This window comes from Macaca mulatta, chromosome 2, assembly GCF_049350105.2.
Source record: "Macaca mulatta isolate MMU2019108-1 chromosome 2, T2T-MMU8v2.0, whole genome shotgun sequence".
Lineage (NCBI taxonomy): Eukaryota > Metazoa > Chordata > Mammalia > Primates > Cercopithecidae > Macaca > Macaca mulatta.
Window position 1 is genome coordinate 39,695,827 of NC_133407.1, and position 20,244 is coordinate 39,716,070.

Genomic DNA, 20,244 nt, shown 5'->3' on the forward strand with positions numbered 1-20,244 from the left:
AATGAGGCTGACAAGACTTCTTACGTAAGTGTCTTCTCCAGTAGACAAAGTCAACAGATTGCACACTGGTGTTTTAGATCTTCATCTACCAGGAGTGCACTGAGCAAAGATAGTTCTACCAAAGTACAAAAGGTATAATTGTTTCTTTTTTTTTTCTTTCTTTCTTTTTGAGACAGACAGAGTCTCACTCTGTTGCCAAGGCTGCAGTGCAGTGGCACAATATCGACTCACTAAAACCTCCACCTCAAGCAATCCTCCCACCTCAGCCTCCCATCTAGCTGGGATTACAGGTGCATGTCACCATGCCCAGCTAATTTTTATATTTTTAGTAGAGATGGGGTTTTGCCATGTTAGCCAGGCTAGTCTCAAACTCCTGACATCAAGTGATTCGCCTGCCTTCAGCCTCCCAAAGTACTGAGATTACAGGCAGGAGCCACTATGCCTGGCCAAGAGTATGATTTTTATACGCTGTTTTGACAATGTCCTTATGATATTGGAGTATATCTCCTTTCATCAACTCTGACTAAAAAGTAGAGGAACCTATACGTACAAAACAGCCTGTGATTGTTTTCAAAGATGAAAGTTTGTGAGCCCCAAAGGATGGACGGTTTCAAATTTATTAACACCAAATGAGGAACCTGAGGCCAAAAAAGCTGTTAGGTTTCCATAAATTTTGCCAACTGGGTTTTTATAGTTGCATTTGTTTGTTCTGCCAGGAATAAGATGGGGGATGATATAAGCACAATGAAAATGCTGTAAAATTTGCCAAATTAAACGTACCCACTTAATTACATGGCCAGAAAAGCAGATTCTTTATGGTGTTCTTTACAGAACTTTACAAAACACTGTGAATTCAAGGGGAGTTCCCTAAATGGGAATAATTTTCTCAAGAAGAATTTTGGCCATGGCTGAAGCAATGGCTTGTCTATAAAGAAAAATTTCCACCTGATAAAAAAACATACAGATCACAACCAATACATATTGCATACCCATGGGAAGGAGGTAATTGGATAAAATTCAATTGCCAAACGTAGAATGGATATTACATAAATTACAGTGTCCAGGAAGAATGTGTACATATAGCTTTTCCTGGATTAAACTCAGAATAAATGGCATGGTAAGCCAAATAAGCAATCTTGACAGTTTTTGTTTTATGTTGCTTCTTTTATGTATGCATTATGTATAAACAACACTGTTTTATAAAAGAAATCAATCTGTCAGTTATCAAAGGAATCAAATTATGTACTATAGTTAACAGTGGATATTTTATTGAATTTGGGAGAACAGGTTTATTACCAGGTCCAAATCATAGTTTTCTTTTATCATCAAACCAGTAGCCATGGTTTTTCTAATTTTGTTTTTCAGCTTCTGGAGCCAAATTTTGTACACCGTCCCTAATCGGTCTTAAATTATCTTCTGAAACCTCTTTCAGTGGGACCAAGACAGAGATCTGACTGACTGAAGCTTTAATAGCAGCATTTCTTACAGCATTATCAGCAAAGTGGTTTCCCTGTAGCCTCAGGAGTCTAACCACGGCCATGCACAATGGCTCATACCTGTAATCCAGCACATTGGGAGGCCAAGGTGGGTGGATTATTTGAGGTCAGAAGTTCCAAGACCAGCCTGGCCAAGGTGGCAAAATCCCGTCTCTACTAAAAATAAAAAAATTAGCCAGGCATGGTGGCGCATGCCTATAATTCCAGCTACTCAGGAGGCAGAGACAGGAGGATCAGTTGAACCTGGGAGGCAGAGGCTGCAGTGAGCCAAGATCGCACCACTGCACTGTAGCCTAAGCAACAGGGCGAGACTCTGCATCAAAAAAAAGAAAAGAAAGAAAAAAAAGTCTAAGAGTCTAACCTGAATGTCCAGGAATTCTTTTAATAGTCAATGCAGCTGGTGGCTGGATGATATCCAGTAAGTCTCGTACAAGGGTCAACTCCTCCAGTGCAAATAAGGAAACCTTTTTTTTTTTTTTTTTTTTTTTTTGAGACGGAGTCTCGCTCAGTCACCCAGGCTGGAGTGCGGTGGCGCGATCTCGGCTCACTGCAAGCTCCGCCTCCCGGGTTCACACCATTCTCCTGCCTCAGCCTCCCAAGTAGCTGGGACTACAGGCACCCGCCACCACGCCCGGCTAATCTTTTGTATTTTTAGTAGAGACGGGGTTTCACTGTGTTAGCCAGGATGGTCTCAATCTCCTGACCTCGTGATCCGCCTGCCTCGGCCTCCCAAAGTGCTGGGATTACAGGCGTGAGCCACCGCGCCCGGTTTTTTTTTTTTTTTTTGAGAGGGAGTCTCACTCTGTTGCCCAGGCTAGAGTGCAGTGGCACAATGTCAGCACTCTGTAACCTCCACGTCCCGCACTCAAGTGATTCTCCTGCCTCAGCCTCCCAGGTAGCTGGGACTACAGGCCCATGCCCCCATGCCTGGCTAATTTTTGTATTTTTAGTAGAGATGAAGTTTCACCATGTTGGGCAGGCTGGTCTCGAACTCCTGACCTCACATGATCTGCCCACCTTGGACTCCCAAAGTGCTGGGATTACAGGCGTGAGCCACCGTACCCATTCGAAACCTATTTGTTTCTATAACATTTTACAATAATGAGCAACCCCAAAGGCATACCTGCTATCTGTGTGTGTATATCAGATATATACACACAATCATTAAGGTGGAGGGGTGTCTCATCAGAAGGAAGGGGTAAAAGAGTCACAGGAGTAAGACTGTTCCATCCATCGAGAAGAGTTCTGTGAGGAGAAAGAGTTAGCAAAAGAAGTTCATAAGAGGTAAGACGACTGGCAAAGATGCGTTGGTATGATGTAAATTTAGAAGAGTTTTGATAGTATGGGAAACAAAAGTGGTTAAGGGAGACACCATGATAATTTCTTTGTGGATTTGACTAGCAGGGCAGTGGTTGGGATAGTTCTCGAATGGGGTATAATCTTTGAGCTACTGGGTCTAGTTTCTGATGGCAATATCCAATGGGGCAATGTTGATCTCAATTTTTCTGAGTTAGGACATGCATTTTCTTTTTTTCCACAAACAAAAAGAAAGACAGTTGGCTGGGCATGGTGGCTCAAGCCTGTAATCCTAAAACTTTGGAAAGCCAAGGCAGGTGGAACACTTGAAGCCCAGGAGTACGAGACTAGCCTGGGACACATGGCAAAACCTCATCTCCACAAAACATACAAAAAAATTGGCCAGGCGTGGTGACTCAGGCCTGTTAATACCTGCACTTTGGTTGGCCGACGCGGGCGGATCACGCCATCAGGAGATTGTGACCATCCTGGCTAACACGGTGAAACCTGGTCTCTACTAAAAATACAAAAAATTAGCCAGGCGTGGTGGCGGGCACCTGTAGTCCCAGCTACTCAGGAGGCTGAGGCAGAATGGCATGAACCCAGGAGGTGGAGTTTGCAGTGAGCCGAGATCGCACCACTGCACTCCAGCCTGGGAGACAGAGTAAGACTCCCTCTCAAAGAAAAACAAAACAAAACAAAACAAAACAATTAGCTGGGCACAGAGGCACATTCCTACAGTCCCAGCTACTGGGGAGGCTGAGGTAAGAGGCTCACTTGAGCCCTAAGTAGGGCATGTAGAGGTTAAGCAATCAAAGAAAAGTTTGGTGTCCAGTAGTAGCTGGTGAATCTGAGAAACCATCAAAGCTGCCATTTCATTTCGGGTTTAGGGAACTGCAGGATGTCCTGAATCCGTTCAAGATCCAAATGTAGTCTTGTTTCAAGAAATCAGATGGCCCAGACATTTAACTGGAGTCTTACTACTTGTAACTTTTCTTTAGAAATCTTACGACATTTTGCAGCTAGATATTTTAATAAATCAACACCATCTTCCTTACAGACTAGCTACAGAGAAGAGCAACGAAGTAGATCATCTACATATCACAGTAAGAACAAGTCCTGGGGAAAACTTCCATCACCTAAATCAGGGTTCAGAACTTGAGAGAAATGGAAAGGACTTTCAGTACAGTCCTGAGGCATAAGTCTAAGTGAACTGTTGTCCTTCCCCAGTGAAGCAAATAGTTACTCACTGGTTTGAACAACAAGTATAATGAAAAAGGCACTACAGAAGTCAACAACAGCCAGGGGCAGTGGCTCATGCCTGTAATCCCAGTACTTTGGGAGGCTGAGGCAGACACATCACGTGAGGTCAGGAGTTCGAGACCAGCCTGGCCAACATGGTGAAACCCTGTCTCTACAAAAATAGAAAAATAAGCCAGGCATGATGGCAGGTGCCTGTAATACCAGCTACTCGGGAGGCTGAGGCAGGAGAATCCCTTAAAACCAGGAGGCAGCGGTTGCAGTGAGCCGTGATCGCGCCATTGCACTCTAGCCTGGGCAACTAAGCAAGGCTCCGTCTCAAAAAAAAAAAAAAAAAAAAAAAAAAGTCAATTACAGTGGGCCAGGCATGGTGGCTCATGCCTGTAATCCCAGCACTTTGGGAGGCCGAGGTGGGCAGATCACCTGAGGTCAGGAGTTCAAGACCAGCCTGGTTAACACGGTGAAACCCTGCCTCTACTAAAAATACAAAAATTAACCAGGCGTAGTGGCAAATGCCTGTAATCCCAGCTACTCAGGAGGCTGAGGCAGGAGAATCACTTGAACCCAAGAGATGGAGGTTGCAGCAAGCCAAGATCGTGCCACTGCACTCCAGCCAGGGGGACAAAGCAAGATTCTGTCTCAAAAAAAAAAAAAAAAAAAAAAATTCAATTACAGTGAAAAATGTACTATCAGTTGATATGAAAGTAAGGTGTTCTAAACAAATCTCTACCCTGAACCATTAAGTTTTTAATTGGGAGAAGTATTACAGGGGCTGGTACAAGGAATTCTTAAACCCTGAGCTTTGTATTCCTTAATGATAGGTTTTCCAATTAATTAATGATAGGTTTTCCAACTTGTAAGGCAGACTGGCTCAAGGGATATTGTTTAATATTAGGCAAAAGCTTAGCTGGATCAATTTGGATTGCAATTAGGGGTATATTATACAAGCATCTGATGACGATGTGGCCCATAAAGAGACAGGTGTATGTTTCAATAGGGAATTGTGGGAGCCAGCAGAGATGTCTTCGGTGTGTGGGACACCATAATTGAAAAGCAGGGCATCACTGGAAGAGCCCAGGGAACTATCCAGTTTATCAAACTCTAAAATTATGTCTCCCTTTTAAGGAGAAAGAGATGTCATCATGACTCTACTTTTTAAGTCTTGTCCCAATAAATGAGCTGCAGCAGATTTCACCAGTAAAAAGGGGTAAGTATCCTGTAAACGTTCAACGCAAAAAGTAATGGGCTGGGACAGAAAGGCTGTCAATGGTTTATTAGAAACTCCCACTATTTGAATATTTTTATTATTCCAACACCGTGGCTGATTGAGACTGGTGGGTCTGAGGACCAATATGGTCGCTCCTGTGTCTACAAGAATAGTCACTTCACTGCCAATCTGAAGAAAGTTTTCTCTGAGATGATTAAAAGAAAGGACTGGGAAAAACCCAATGTGTCCTCAGAATCCCTTCATTCTAAAGGAGAAGCCAAAGAGATAAATGAAGAAGGCCATTTAGATAGCTTAAGTTTATGGCAACTTTTTTGCAGTGGGATGGCTGTTTACAACAAGGACAGATTTCAGGAGGTTTCTTTTGTGAACTACAGTTGTGCCACGTAGAGTCCTAACTGTTTTCTGTGGGTGAATTTACCTGTTTTAACTGGAGGTATGTTCACCACTCACTGCAGCCTTGACCTCTCAGGCTCAACTGATCCTCCCATCTCAGCCTCCCAGCAGCTAGGACCACAGGTGCACACCACCATACTCAGCTAATTTTTTTTTTTTTTAAGAGATGGGGTCTCATTATGTTGCCAGGCTTGTATCAAATTCCCAGGCTCAAGCAGCTGATCCTCCCACCTCGGGCTTCCAAAGTGCTGAGATTACAGGCAGTAGCCACCACGCCTAGCCTTTGCTGATATTTTTCAGAGTGAGACAATTAATTAACCAAATTAACAAGGTCAGGGGTTTGCACAGTCTCCCATTCTAGATTACCTCCTTCAACTGAGAAATTCTATGTTAGCTCTTCTTGGGAGACCATTGACAAAATTAAGACCAATTCTAGTAGAGTCAACATCCAAGGGAAAGCCAGAATTTTCTCTGAATACCACCTAGAGTCTGTTATAATGGTTATGAAATGGTTCATTTGGTTCTAGGGTACGAGCTTGAATTTTATTCCAATCAATGGCTTTAGGAAATGCTTTGAGGATAACCCTATGTAAATTCTTTGCAAGTTGAGACTTATCCCAATATTGTAGGCCAGAATCTGAGGAAGTGGAGACAGGTCTCACAGACCTCACAGGGTACAGGTGCAACTGACCATCGAGTGTTGGGCTGGTCTTCTCCCAGAGGCACATGAGTACACTGACACAGATTGGAAAATGGCTGGGTACAATAACTCATGCCTGTAATCTCAACATTCTGGGAGGTTGAGACAGAAGGATCACTTGAGGCCAGGAGTCTGAGCCTAGCCTGGGCAACATAGTGAGACCCTGTCTTGAGAAAAATTAAGAAAAAAAAAATTAGCTAGGTGTGATGGCACATCTCTGTGGTCCCAGCTACTCAGGAAGCTGAGGTGGAAGGATCAGTTCAGTCCAGGAGGCTGGGGCTACAGGGAGCTATGATCATGCCACTGCCTAGGCTGCAGGGTGAGATGCTCCCATCTCTTTAAAAAAAAAAAAAAAAAGGTTTGAAGAAGACAGTCTGGTAAACTTGAAATGCAATGTTAAATTAGTCCCCCAAATGACGAGGGACCTCAATAGCCTACGAAATTCCTTCGTGAGCGCGCAGAGTTCAGCTTTAGCCCAAGGGACATAGGAAATCTGGGGAACCTCACAATCGTTAAAGGGCGTAATAATAAGGGGAAAAGGTTTTGTAGGTAGAGGCTGGGAAGCAGAGGGAGGAAGAATAGTTGGATAAGAAATATCATGGAAGAAAAGTTTTGAAAAGTGAGGAAATATCACAAAAGACGGGAAGTTTGAAAAGGTGGCACCTGAGAAATAGAAAAAGTTTGAGTTTCTAAGTCATTTTTCTGTTTGTCTCAGATCACTCAGAGACAGTATTTTGGAGCAAGGCAAATTCTGACTCTTAAATGCATTTGGATGCCTGAAGATACCAAGTAAGGTGTATGTCCAATTTAGACCGTTTTCTGGTCTTGGCCTTCTAATTTATTTCTGAGGAAAACAAATTTAGGAAGGTCAAAAGAACCCAATGAAGGCCACTGTAATCTCAAATTATCTTTAGTAAAATCAGTTTATCAAGATAAGAAGGTATGTGATAACACATCATAATGTTTCAGCCTGGCCAACATAGTGAAACCCCATCTCTACTAAAAATACAAAAATAATCAGCTGTGTGTGGTGGTGCATGCCTGTAGTCCCAGCTACTCAGGAGGTTGAGGCAGAAGAATCACTCGAACCTGGGAAGCGGAGGTTGCAATAAGCTGAGATTGCACCACTGCACTCCAGCCTGGGCAACAGAGTGAGACTTTGTCTCAAAAAAAAAAAAAAAGAGAGAGAGAGAGAGAGACCATAATGTTTAAGCATATAACCAGCTGGAGTCCTCAATGGCGGGGGTTACTTTCACATGCCTTTGAATCCTGAAAGCCCATTTTGTAAATAAATCTAGGTGACTTGGTTTAACATCAAACACACAAAAGTCGAAATAAAAACCAAGGGCACAAAGAGTAAAGTACCCACTAGAAAAAAAAAAATGACAAAACCTTCTTTAACAGGACGATGAAAATCCCCATCAACAGGAAGGAGAAAATCCCTCATAAACAAGAGGAAAAAGATCCCTCAAAAATTAAATCCAAAATAAAACTGGAAAGTTCAAACCACAAGAAATGGGAGTTCAATCTGAGAAAGACTTACCAAGTGGGGAAAAAAAGCAACACACTGAAGTAGGAGAATCAAAGAGTACATATGGTGGGGGCGGGGGGGGGGCACTAAACCCCTCCAGGTGAGCTCACTTTGGATCCCACTTCTGACACTAGGTATGTCAAAAGCAAACAAAGCATAGAAACACATCTCTAAGCAAGACATTTTATTTGGGAATATATAAAAACAGAATTGCAATTCAGGACATACACACAGAGCAGGATAATCTTTGGTATGTCTAAAGAACAAACAAAACACTGGGGTTTTATTAGGAAAGAGAAATGCTGCATTAATTGCTTTGATAAAAAGCTTGTTAACATTAGCAAAGTTTTTCTGGAACCACCAAGCTATAACTGGTAAGTGACGGCAGTAGGTAAAAGTTGTCTTAGAGTTAAGGCAGGTGGTTTTAGCAGCTACTAGGTAAAACTGGGTTTAAGTTTATACAAGTTTATTTTGGTGGCTGGGCTTGTGAGACAATCCCCGGAGCAGATGCTTTGTACCATGAATGCTTTTTCCTCCTTGGCCCCTTGACTCCAGTTTAGCTAGGTATGACAATTAACCTCAATTTGTATAATCGATTTTCATTAGAGCATGGAGGATCTTTAGGGCAGTGAGACAACAGTGTACGATTCTATAATGGTGTGTGCATGCTATATTTGTCAAAACCTGTAGAATGTACACCACCAACAGTAAATCCTAATGTAAACTATGGACTTTGATAATAAGTCAGTATAGGTTCATCAACTATAACAAATGAATGTACCAATCTGTTGACAGTGGGGGAGGTTGAGAATGTTGGGGGAGCGAAGAGGGGTTTTTTGTGAACCCTCTATATATTTACTGCTCAATTTTGCTGTAAATATTAAACTTATTTTTAATAAAAGGAATGAAGTATTAATAAACAAACAACATGTATGAATCTCAAATGCATTATGCTTAATAAAAGAAGCCAGGCTAAAAAGGTTACATATCAAACGATTCAGTTTGTACGACATTCTGGGAAAAGCAGAACCAAGAATAAGTAAACAGATCACTGTTGCTAGGACCTGAGGTTCATTAAAGGAATGATCAAAAAGGGCATGAGGGAATTGTTAAAACTCTTTTATATTTTGATTCTGTTGATGGTTGCACAATGGATGCACTTGTCAAAACTCATGAAACTGAACACTAAAAAAAAGTTTTGAATTTTGCTTTATGTAAATTATACTCAGGGTGGAGGAAAGTTTGTTGTCTTTAACATCTCTGATGATATTCTTTCTGCTAAGTTAATATTTATGATGCTTGAGACTTTTCATTGTAAATGAAATTTTAAAGTTTATTTCTGACTTACAATGAATAAAACCTTTCCACTTTATAAATTAAAATTTTCCATACTTAACACTTTTTACCTTGAAATCTATTACACTTCCTATGTTGCTTATGAACTTAGTTGTCTCACTTAACATTGCATATCTTCCAAATTAAGCAGGTGGCTCCCAATCCCAGTCAGGGTACAGTTCTCAAAGTGTGAGACTAAAAGCATCTGCATCAACTGGAAGTTGTTCGAAATGCAAAATCTCAGTACCCACCCAACCAACTGAATCACACTCAGTTTGGGATCTTCCACGTGATTCTAAAATGGTTTAAGAATCACTATCTTTACCCTCTAACCAATTAAATCAGGTTCTCTGGGGATGAGATCCAGCCACCAGCAATTTTTTTAACTCCCTAGATGATTCTAATGTGCAGTCACAGTTGATTTTGATTCAGTCAATCTTGGGAGGGCATCAGACATCAGATTTTTAACAATTCCAATTGTTTATAATGTCAACAGCCTAAAGGAGAAAATAAAACATTCTCTCACAAATACTGACTATCATCTTCTACTATAATGCAATGTACTTTTTTTCCACTGGAAAAGTTCATTTACTTCAGCTCCCTGGAATTAGACACAACCCAGGCATTTTGAAATCTGGAATTATCCAACTAAAGGGAACAGAATATAAAGAGATTAAAACATCCTCAGCCTGATTACATTCCCAGGAAGTGTATCTTGTTTTAATAGAGGAATTAGAAGATATATTTATAGAAATGGGACTGCACCACAAATGTTTCAATAAATAAACATAATTTAGCAGAAGTCAGATGTCCACAGTCATAGTTTACTATTTTCTTATGAAATACACATTATACTATACAGACAGAGCAAGATTATGTCTCAGGAAAAAAAAAAAAGAAAGAAACCTAAGACCTGAAACCATAAAAATTCTAGAATATCAGAAAAACTCTTCTAGACATTGGCTTAGGCAAAGAATTCAGGACTAAGACCTCAAAAGCAAATGCAACAAAAATAAAAATAAATAAATAGGACCTAATTAAACTAAAAAGCTTCTGCACAGCAAAATAATCAGCAAACAGGCAACCCATAGAATGGGAGAAAATATTCACAAGCTGTGTATCTGACAAAGGACTAGTATCCTGAATCTACAAGGAACTCAAATCAGCAAGAAAAAAACAATCCCATCAAAAAGTGGGCAAAAGACATGAAGAGACATTTCACAAAAGAAGATATACAGCTAAAAGCATGAAAAAAATGCTCAACATCACTAATCATCAGGGAAATGCAAATTAAAACCACAATGAGATACCACCTTACTCCAGAAAGAACAGTCATAATTAAAAAGTCAAAAAAAAAAAAAAAACCAGACAAACAATAGAGGAGCATGGATGTGGTAAAAAGAGAACACTTTTACACTGCTGGTGGGAATGTAAACTAGTACAACCACTATGGAAAACGGTATGGAGATTATTTAAACTAAAAGTAGAACTACCATTTGATCAAACAATCCCACTGCTGGGTATCTAAGCAAAGGAAAAGTCATTATATGAAAAAGACACATCCACATGCATCTATATAGCAGCACAATTCACAATTGCAAAGATATGAATCCAACCTAAGTGCCCATCAACCAATGAGTGGATAATGAAATAAAGAAAATGTAGTATATATACACCATAAAATACTACTCAGCCACAAAAAGGAATGAAATAATGTCTTTCACAGCTACTTGGATGGAGGTAGAAGTCATTGTTGTAAGTGAAGTAACTCAGGAATGGAAAACCAAATATTGTTATGCTCTCACTTCTAAGTGGGAGCTAAGCTATGAGGACACAAAGGCGTAAGAACGATATAATGAACTTTGGGGATTTGGGCGGTGGGGGAAGGTTTGGAAGGGTGTAAGCGTTAAAAGACTACATACTGGGTACAGTGTACACTGCCTGGGTGACGGGTACACGAAAATCTCAGAAATCACCACTAAGGAATTTATCCATGTAACCAAAAATCACCTGTACTCCCAAAACTATTGGAATAAAAAAGAATGACTTCCTTTAATGTCTCAATAGCCTACTTAATTTTATAGGAAGAAAATGTCTTTGCTGAGACCACTGCTTTATTCAAATACTTAAGAATTTCTGGTCTGTTTCTCCACACCATCAAATATTATTACTATCTCTAGAATTAGTCAACTGCATTTTCTTTTCTTTGCTTTTTTTAAAGACAGGGTCTTGCTCTGTCACCCAAGCTGGAATGCAATGGCACAATCACGGCTCACTGCAACCTCTGACTCCCGAGCTCAGACGATACTCCCACCTCAGACTCGCAAGTAGCTGGGACTAAGCGCCACCATGTATAATTTTTTTGGGGGGTGGGGGGGAGATGGAGTTTCGACACATTCTGGATTACCAGGGTGAGACATAAATGGACATATCCTTTCAGAAAAAAAATCCTAAATGATACTGATGTAATACACAATCCAAATCACTAGGTTGATGACAACCACTAAATTAAAATATACAAAATGATCACTTCCACATTCCAAGTTTTTCTAAAAGAAAAATACTTTCAGAGGAAGCGGTAAGAAATTAATAGCAAGCAGGTTTGATGCATCCGAGGAAATACAAAGAACCCTCCCAACGAGCCATATCACATGTACATATGCTTTAAATGCTATGCCTATTACTATTCACAGCCCTCTGCTCTTCCTCTTGCCTGTAAGTTTACTTTAAAATATCCAAAATTGCCCTATGTTGAAGAGAAACCATTTATTCTTCCCCTGCTTCTCTGTGCTGTTCTACATGCCTACTGTGTGACAGTCCTACCAGTTCCTAATTTTCGTATACCTCCCAAATTTTTTCTTCTTCTCTATCTAGGATGCTTTGCCTAGAAGATCGTGTTCAGAAAAAATTATTTCTGGATGCTCATGCTATCCTCCATTCCTAATTTTGAGCAATAAAGAACTAAGAAAGACTTGAAGATAAAGGATCACTAAATTAGGTTTTTGAATCTCAGTCTGCTGAATAACTAGAAGTATTTAACCTTTCAAACTCATTCAATTTTCTCATCTGTTAAATGAACATATACAACTAAATTACTTCATTTATTTGTTTTTTATTTGAGACAGAGTCTCGCTCTGTTGCCCAGGCTGGAGTGCAGTGGCGTGATCTTGGCTCACTGCAACCTCGGCCTGCCAAGTTCAAGTGATTCTCCTGCCTCAGCCTTCCGAGTAGCTGTGACTACAGGCACATGCCACCACACTCGGTTAATTTTTGTATTTTTAGTAGAGACGGGGTTTCACCATGTTGGCCAGGCTGGTCTCAAACTCCTGACCTCAGGTGACCCACCCGCTTCGGCCTCCCAAAGTGCTTGGATTACAGGTGTGAGCCACTGCGCCCAGCCTGCTCTCAACTATTTTAAGTCGACATGACAACCCTACCTTGATTTAGTGCATCTTCAGAAAACTTTAAATATTGTCCTTACTTTTTAATATCCAACTTATCAGGAAAAACATAATAAAATACTCTATTTTTGTAAAAACTGAATTTCCATCCTTGACCTTTTTGCTTCTTGATTAAAACTTAACCTCTGACACACCACCACCACCACTCCCATCCTCGTGTGTGTGTGTGTGTATAAAATCCTAACAGGAAAATAATTTCTATAAAGTAGTGCTTACCCTACACATTTTCAGATAAATCCTAGAAGTTATTGTATCCTATAATCAAAAGCAGCTCAGTAAAATAAAAAATAAGACAGAAGTATCTGAACTTGCTTCCTACCTCTACCACTTAACAGTCGGTATGCCCCCTGGATGTAAATATATTGAACGTCTCTGAGCATCAATTTTCTCAACTGGAAAAATAAAGGTAACACCTATCTTACAGGAATTCTGTGGGGATTAAAATAGATCATCTAATAAATCTTTCAGTATCCCTGGAATACAGCAATCACTCAATAAAAGGCTTTTGAGAGAATCATTCTACAAACTGCTTCTTTATAGTCACTGAAACTTCAAATGAAAACTGTTAACACAAAATTATCAAGAGCTTCAACAGGATACAGACTAGAAAAAAATTATCAAGAGCTACTTCTACTTCTTTGCCCCCATAGTTTTACTGTGCAGGATAAATCAGATTTTTAACTGCTAAGTCAAACTTAATAGGTATTCTTTTACTTTTTTTTTTTTTTTTTTTTTTTTTTTTTTTTTTGAGGTAAGCTCACAGCAGTCTCCAACTCCCGGGCTCAACTGAGCCTCCTGCCAGAGCCTCCCAAGTATCTAGGACTACAGGCATGCACCACCATGCCTAGAGACAGAGAGAGAGAGAGAGAGAGACAGACAGACAGACAGAAAAAGAGAGAGAGAGAGAGAGAGAGAGACACTCAATGATCTGACAGGTCACTAGCTGACCACAAAGATAACAGAACATAGGCTTCAGTGACCACACACAAATAGCAAAGTGGCAAGAGTTCTTCCTTATCAGCAATCACTTTAAATGTAAACAACTTAAAATCGACAATTAAAAAACATAGACTAGGGCTCGGTTCAATGGCTTATGCCTGGAATCCCAGCACTTTGGGAGATCTGAAGCAGGTGGATCACCTGAGGGCAGGAGTTCAAGACCAGCCTGGCCAACATGGTGAAACTCGGTCTCTACTAAAAATATAAAATAATTAGCCGGACATGGTGGTGCACACCTACATTCCCAGCTACTCAGGAAGCTGAAGCAGGACAATCGCTTGAACCTGGGAGGTGGAGGTTGCAATTGGCTTAGACTGTGTCACTGCACTTCAGGCTGGGTGACAGAGCAAAATTCCATCTCAAAAACTAATAAATGATTTTTTTTTTTTTTTTTTTTTTGAGATGGAGTCTCACTCTGTCGCCCAGGTTGGAGTGCAGTGGTGTAATCTCAGCTCACTGCAACCTCTGCCTCCCAGGTTCAAGTGATTCTCCTACCTCAGCCTCCCAAGTAGCTGCGATTATGAGTGCACCACGACGCCAGGCTAATTTTTGTATTTTTAGTAGAGACAGGATTTCACCATGTTGGCCAGGCTAGTCTCGAACTCCTGATCTCAGGTGATCCACCTGACTTGGCCTCCCAAAGTGCTGGGATTACAGGTGTGAGCCAACAAGCCCGGCCATGATTTTTGTAAAATGCAACTATATACTAGTTAAAAGAGATTCACTTTAGCCTCAAAGACACAAATAACTTAAAAATAAAAGGATGGAATAATTTATATCATGCAAACAGTAACCAAAAGAGAGGAAGGGTAGCAAAACTGATCGTAGACAAAACAGATTATAAATCAAAAGTTGTTACAAAAGACAAAGAACGGCCAGGAGCAGTGGCCCATGCCTGTAATCCCAGCACTTAGGGAGGCCCAGGCAGGCAGATCACTTGAGCTCAGGGGTTCCAGACCAACCTGGGAAACATAGCAAAACCCCGTCTCTACCAAAAATACAAAAAATTAGCCAGGCGTGGTGGCATGCACCTGTAGTCCCAACTACTCAGAAGGCTGACGTGAGAGACATGATTGGGCCTGGGAGGTTGCAGTGGGCTGAGATCATGCCACTGCACTCCAGCCTGGGTGAAGAGTGAGACCCTGTCTCAAAAAAAAAAAAAAAAAAAGACAAAGAAGAATGCATAGTGATAAAAGGATTAATTCACAAGAAGATATAACAATTACACACAAAACAATGGAGCCCCAAAATTGTGTGCAAACACTGACAGAACTAAAAGTAGAAAGAGTTCAACAATAATAAACTTCGATACATACTAAACTTCAACATAACAATAAAATTTCACTTTCAATAATGGCTAAAACATCTAGACAGATGATCATTAAGAAAATAAAAATCGGCCGGGCGCGGTGGCTCCAGCCTGTAATCCCAGCACTTTGGGAGGCCGAGACGGGTGGATCACGAGGTCAGGAGATCGAGACCATCCTGGCTAACACGGTGAAACCCCGTCTCTACTAATAAATACAAAAAACTAGCCGGGCGATGTGGAGGGCGCCTGTAGTCCCAGCTACTCAGGAGGCTGAGGCAGGAGAATGGCGTGAACCCTGGAGGCAGAGCTTGCAGTGAGCTGAGATCCGGCCACTGCACTCCAGCCTGGGCGACAGAGCGAGACTCCGTCTCAAAAAAAAAAAAAAGAAAAGAAAAGAAAAATCCTGGCCGGGCGCAGTGGCTCACGCCTGTAATCCCAGCACTTTGGGAGGCCAAGGCGGGCGGATCACAAGGTCAGGAGTTCGACACCAGCCTGGTCAACACAGTGAAATCCCATCTCTACTAAAAAATACCAAAAAAAAAAAAAAAAATAGCTGGGCATGGTGACAGGCGCCTGCAATCCCAGCTACACACCATGAACAAGTGAGATTTAGCCCAAGAATGAAGGATGGTTTATCATAAGAAAATCAATGTAATACACAATATAAACAGAATGAAGGAAAAATACATCATGATCACACACACACACACAAATTTAACAGAGTTCAACATATGATATGGTTTGGCTGTGTCCCCACCCAGATCTTGAATTGTAGTTCCCATAATTCCCACGTATTGTGGGAGGGAAAGATGGGAGATAACTGAATCATGGGGGCGGGTCTTTCCCATGCTGTTCTCGTGATAATGAATATAAGTCTCATGAGATCTCATGGTTTTATAAAGAAGATCTCCCCTGCACATGCTCTCTTTGCCTGCTGCCATGTAAGATGTGACTTTACTCCTCCTTTGTATTCTGCCATGATTGTGAAGCATCCCCAGCCATTTGGAATTGAGTCAATTAAACTTCTTTCCTTTATAAATTACCCAGTCTCGGATATGTCTTTATTAGCAGTGTGAGAATGAACTAATACAACATACTATCATGCTAAAAAACAAACAAATGGCCAGGCACAATGGCTCATGCCTGTAATCTCAGCACACGGGGAGGCCAAGGTGGGAGGATCACTTGAGCCCAGGAATTCAACAACAGCCTCGGCAAGATAGCAAGACCATGTCTCCACACACACACACACACACAAAAAAAAATAGCCAGGGATGGTTGTGCATACTTGTGGTCCCAGTTACTCCAGAGGCTGAAGGGGGAGGATCACTTGGGCTCAGGAAGTCAAGGCTACAGTGAGCCATGATCTGCACTCCAGTCTGGATGACAGAGTGAGACCCTGTCTCAGAAATAAACAAACAAACAAAAAACTTAGGAAACTAGGAACAGAAGGGAGCTTTACATGATAAGATGCATTTATGAAACACCTACAGTTAACATCATAATCAATGGTGAGTAACTAAAAGCTGTCCCTCTAACATCAGAAAAAAGACAAGAATGCCCACTTTCAACACTGCTAGCCGGGTGAGGAAAGAATTTAAAGGCATCCATACTGGAAAGGAGATGTGTATCTATCTCTAGTCGCACATGACACGATCCTATATATAAAATATTCCAAAGAATCAATAAAAAAATCCCCACTAAACTGATTAAAAATTGAGCAAAGTTGCAGGGTATAAGAACAATATACAAAAATCAGTTGTGTTCCTACACAAAATGAACAATCCAAAAAGGAAAGATAACAAATTTACAATAACATCCAAAAATTAAAATATCTAAAAATAAATTTAACCAAGAAAGTGAAAGATTTGTAAAGTGAGAACTACAAAACACTGTTAAAAGAAATTAAGATTTAATTAAATGGAAAGACATGTAACATTCCCAGATTAGAAGATCATTTAATATTGCTAAAACGGCAATACTCTCCAAAACAATGTACAGATTCGGTGCAACCCCTATCAAAATTCCAATGGCCTTTTTTGCAAAAATGGAAAGTCCAATCCTCAAACTCATACAGAATTGCAAAGAGTCCCAAACAGTCAAAATAATATTGAAAAAGCACAATAAAATTTGAGACTAAAACTTTCCAATTTCAAACTTAGTACAAAGCCAAGGGAGTCAAAACAGTCCTTATTGGCATAAGGACAGAAATATAGACCAATGGAACAGAAAAAGAGTTCAGAAATACACTCACGCATCTATGGTCAACTGATTTTTTATAAGGGTACAAGGCAATTCAATAGGGAAGAAACAGTCTCTTCAACAAATGGTATTGGGATAATGTGATACCCACATGCAAAAGAATGAAGTTGGACCCTTATCTCACACCATACTAAAAGTTAAATCAAAATGGGTCAGTGGCCTAAATATAAAGGCTAAAATTATAAGCTCTTAAGAGGAAACACACAAGTAACCTACTCCACTGGATTTGGAAATGGTTTCTTACATGACACCAAAAGCCCATGTACCTAAAGAAAAATTATATAAACTGGACCTCATCAAACTTAAAAGCTTTGTGCATCAAAGGACATTATCAAGAAAGTTAAAAGACAACTCACAAAATGAGAGAAAATATTTACGGGGCCAGTATCCAGACTACATAAAGAACTCTTACAACTCAACAACAAAAGACAAATGAGCCAATTTACAAATGGGCAAAGGACTTGAAAAGACATTTTTCCAAAAAAGATATACGAATGGCCAACAAGCACATGAAAAAATGTTGAGCTTCATCAGTCATTAAAAGAATGCAAGTCAAAACCACAAAGAGATACTACTTTATAACTTTAGAATGAGGTATTAGTCCATTTTGTGCTGCTTATAACAGAATACGTGACTGGTAACTTACAACAAAAAGAGGTTTATTTCGTTCAAGGTTCTGCAGCCTGAGAAGTTCAAGGGTTCAAGGGCATGGATCTCTGGCTTCTGGCGACAGCTTCTGTGCTATTTTACAACATGGCAGGGAAGGTCAATGGGAAAGTGGACACATGCAAAGACGGGAAAGCCTGAGGGATGCCATGGCTTTACAACAACACACTCTTGCAGGAATTAATCCATTCCCTCAAGAATTAATACAGTCTCTAGAAAGCAACAATTCACTCACTACAGTGAGAACAGCACCAGCAATTCATGAAGTATCTGCCCTCATAACCCAAATACTGCCCAATAGGCCCCACCTCCCAATATCACCACACTGGGGATCAAATTTCAACATGAGTTTTGGCGGTACAAACAAATCATATTCAAACAATAGCAGGCGGCTATATTTTTTTGAAAAAGTAAAATAGCAAGTGTTGGCAAGGATATGAAGCAATAGAAGCTCTCATATATTACCGGTGGAAATGTAAAATGATGCCAGCCACTGTCAAGAACAATTTGGCAATTTCTCAAAAAGATAAAAAGAATTACCACGTGATCCAGAAATTCTACTCCTAGGTATACACCCAAGAAAAATTAACATATATATCCACACAGCTATTTGTACATAAATGTTAACAGCAGCATTATTTATTACAGACAAAAGGTGCATTAACAGATGAACTAAGAAATAAATGTGGTATATACGTACAATTGAATGTTATTTAGCCATAAAAATTAAGTACTAATATATGCTATAACTTCAATAAGCATTGAAAACATTATGCTAAGTAAAAGAAGCCACATATTATATAATTTTATTTATAAGAAATATAATAAGCAAATCCATAGAGACAGAAAGCATATTAGTGATTGCCAGGAGATTGGGGGGAGGGTGTCAAGGAAATAGGAAGTGATTACTTAATGGATATGAGACGCTCTTTTGGTATAATGAAAACATTTTGAAACTAGAGATAATAATTGCACAACACAATTGCACTAAATGTCACTAAATGGTATACTTCAAAATAGTTAAATATATGTTATGTGAATTTCATCTCAACAAAAAAAAGCTCAATACTGAAAAGCCAATATGAAATATCAAACAGTAATATGAAATAAACAGTTTCATGGCTTACTATATTGGTATTACTATTATATAGCTACTTACAGTTGTTAGGTGCTTAGTTTCACCCCTCCCATCCCATTCGTCAACAAGTTATTTATAGTTAAAAGCCATGGAATTTTTGTAATATGTAGTAAATCCTGACAATTATTTAAGTTGGGATACAATGGCACAATCATGGCTCACTGCAGCCTCAACCTTCGATGCTGAATCAACCCTCCCACCTCAGCCTCCCAAGTAGTTGAACCACAGCCGCACCTGGCTTTTTTTTTTTTTTTTTTAAAGACAGGATCTCAGCCAGGTGCGGTGGTTCACATCTGTAATCCCACCACTCTGGGAGGCTGAGATGGGATCATATGAGGTCAGGGGTTCAAGACCAGCCTGGCCAAGATGGTGAAACCCTATCTCTACTAAAAATAAAAGAATTAGCTGGGTGTGCTGGCACATGCCTGTAGTCCCAGCTACTCAGGAGGCTGAGGCAGCAGATTCACATGAACCTGAGAGGCAGACGTTACAGTGAGCCAAGATCATGCCACTGCACTCCAGACTGGGCGACAGAGCAAGACTCTGTCTCCAAAAAAAAAAAAAAAAAAAAAGGAAGACAGGGTGTCATTATGTTGCCCAGGCTGCCTAATTTATAACTAACTTAAATGAAGTCAAATTTATTATATAGAAAAGCAGGTTACCATATCATTTACATAGAAGAACTCCAGTTATTTCTGAGTTTCAGTGAATTTTTCTCTAATCCATGAAGGGGCCTGGCTCACTCCTATAATCACAGCAATTTGGGAGGTCGAGGCAGGAGGACCGCTTGAGGTCAGGAGTTCAAGACCAGCCTGGGCAACATCATGAGACCTATCTCTAAAAAAAAATAAAATAAAATTAGCTAAGCATGGTGGCACACACTTGTTGTCCCAGCTACTAGGGAGACTGAAGTAGGAAGATCACTTGATCCCAGAAGTTCAAGGCTATCGTAAGTTATAATCAAGCCACCTCATTCCAGCCTGGGCAACAGAACAAGACCCTCTCTCTTAAGAAAAAAGGTGGGGGGCTGGGCATGGTGGCTCACACCTCTAATCCCAACACTTTGGGAGGCCAAAGCATGTGGATCACCTGAGGTCAAGAGTTGGAGACAAGCCTGGCCAACACGGTGAAACCCCATCTCTACTAAAAATACAAAAATTAGCTGGGCAT

General features: G+C 40.4%; 1 protein-coding gene across 4 annotated transcripts in view; it reads right to left on the minus strand.

Annotated features, from left to right (window-relative positions):
- STAG1 (STAG1 cohesin complex component) overlaps positions 1-20,244 on the minus strand; it is a 401,927-nt gene that overhangs the window by 344,035 nt on the left and 37,648 nt on the right. For 2 of the 4 annotated variants that reach the window (XM_077991520.1, XM_077991518.1), the window contains exon 2: positions 19,737-19,911. The exons of the other annotated variants lie outside the window; for them this stretch is intronic. The gene's annotated coding sequence lies outside the window, so the exon portion shown is untranslated. The remainder of the gene's footprint in view (positions 1-19,736; positions 19,912-20,244) is intronic. 4 annotated transcript variants of the gene reach the window in all.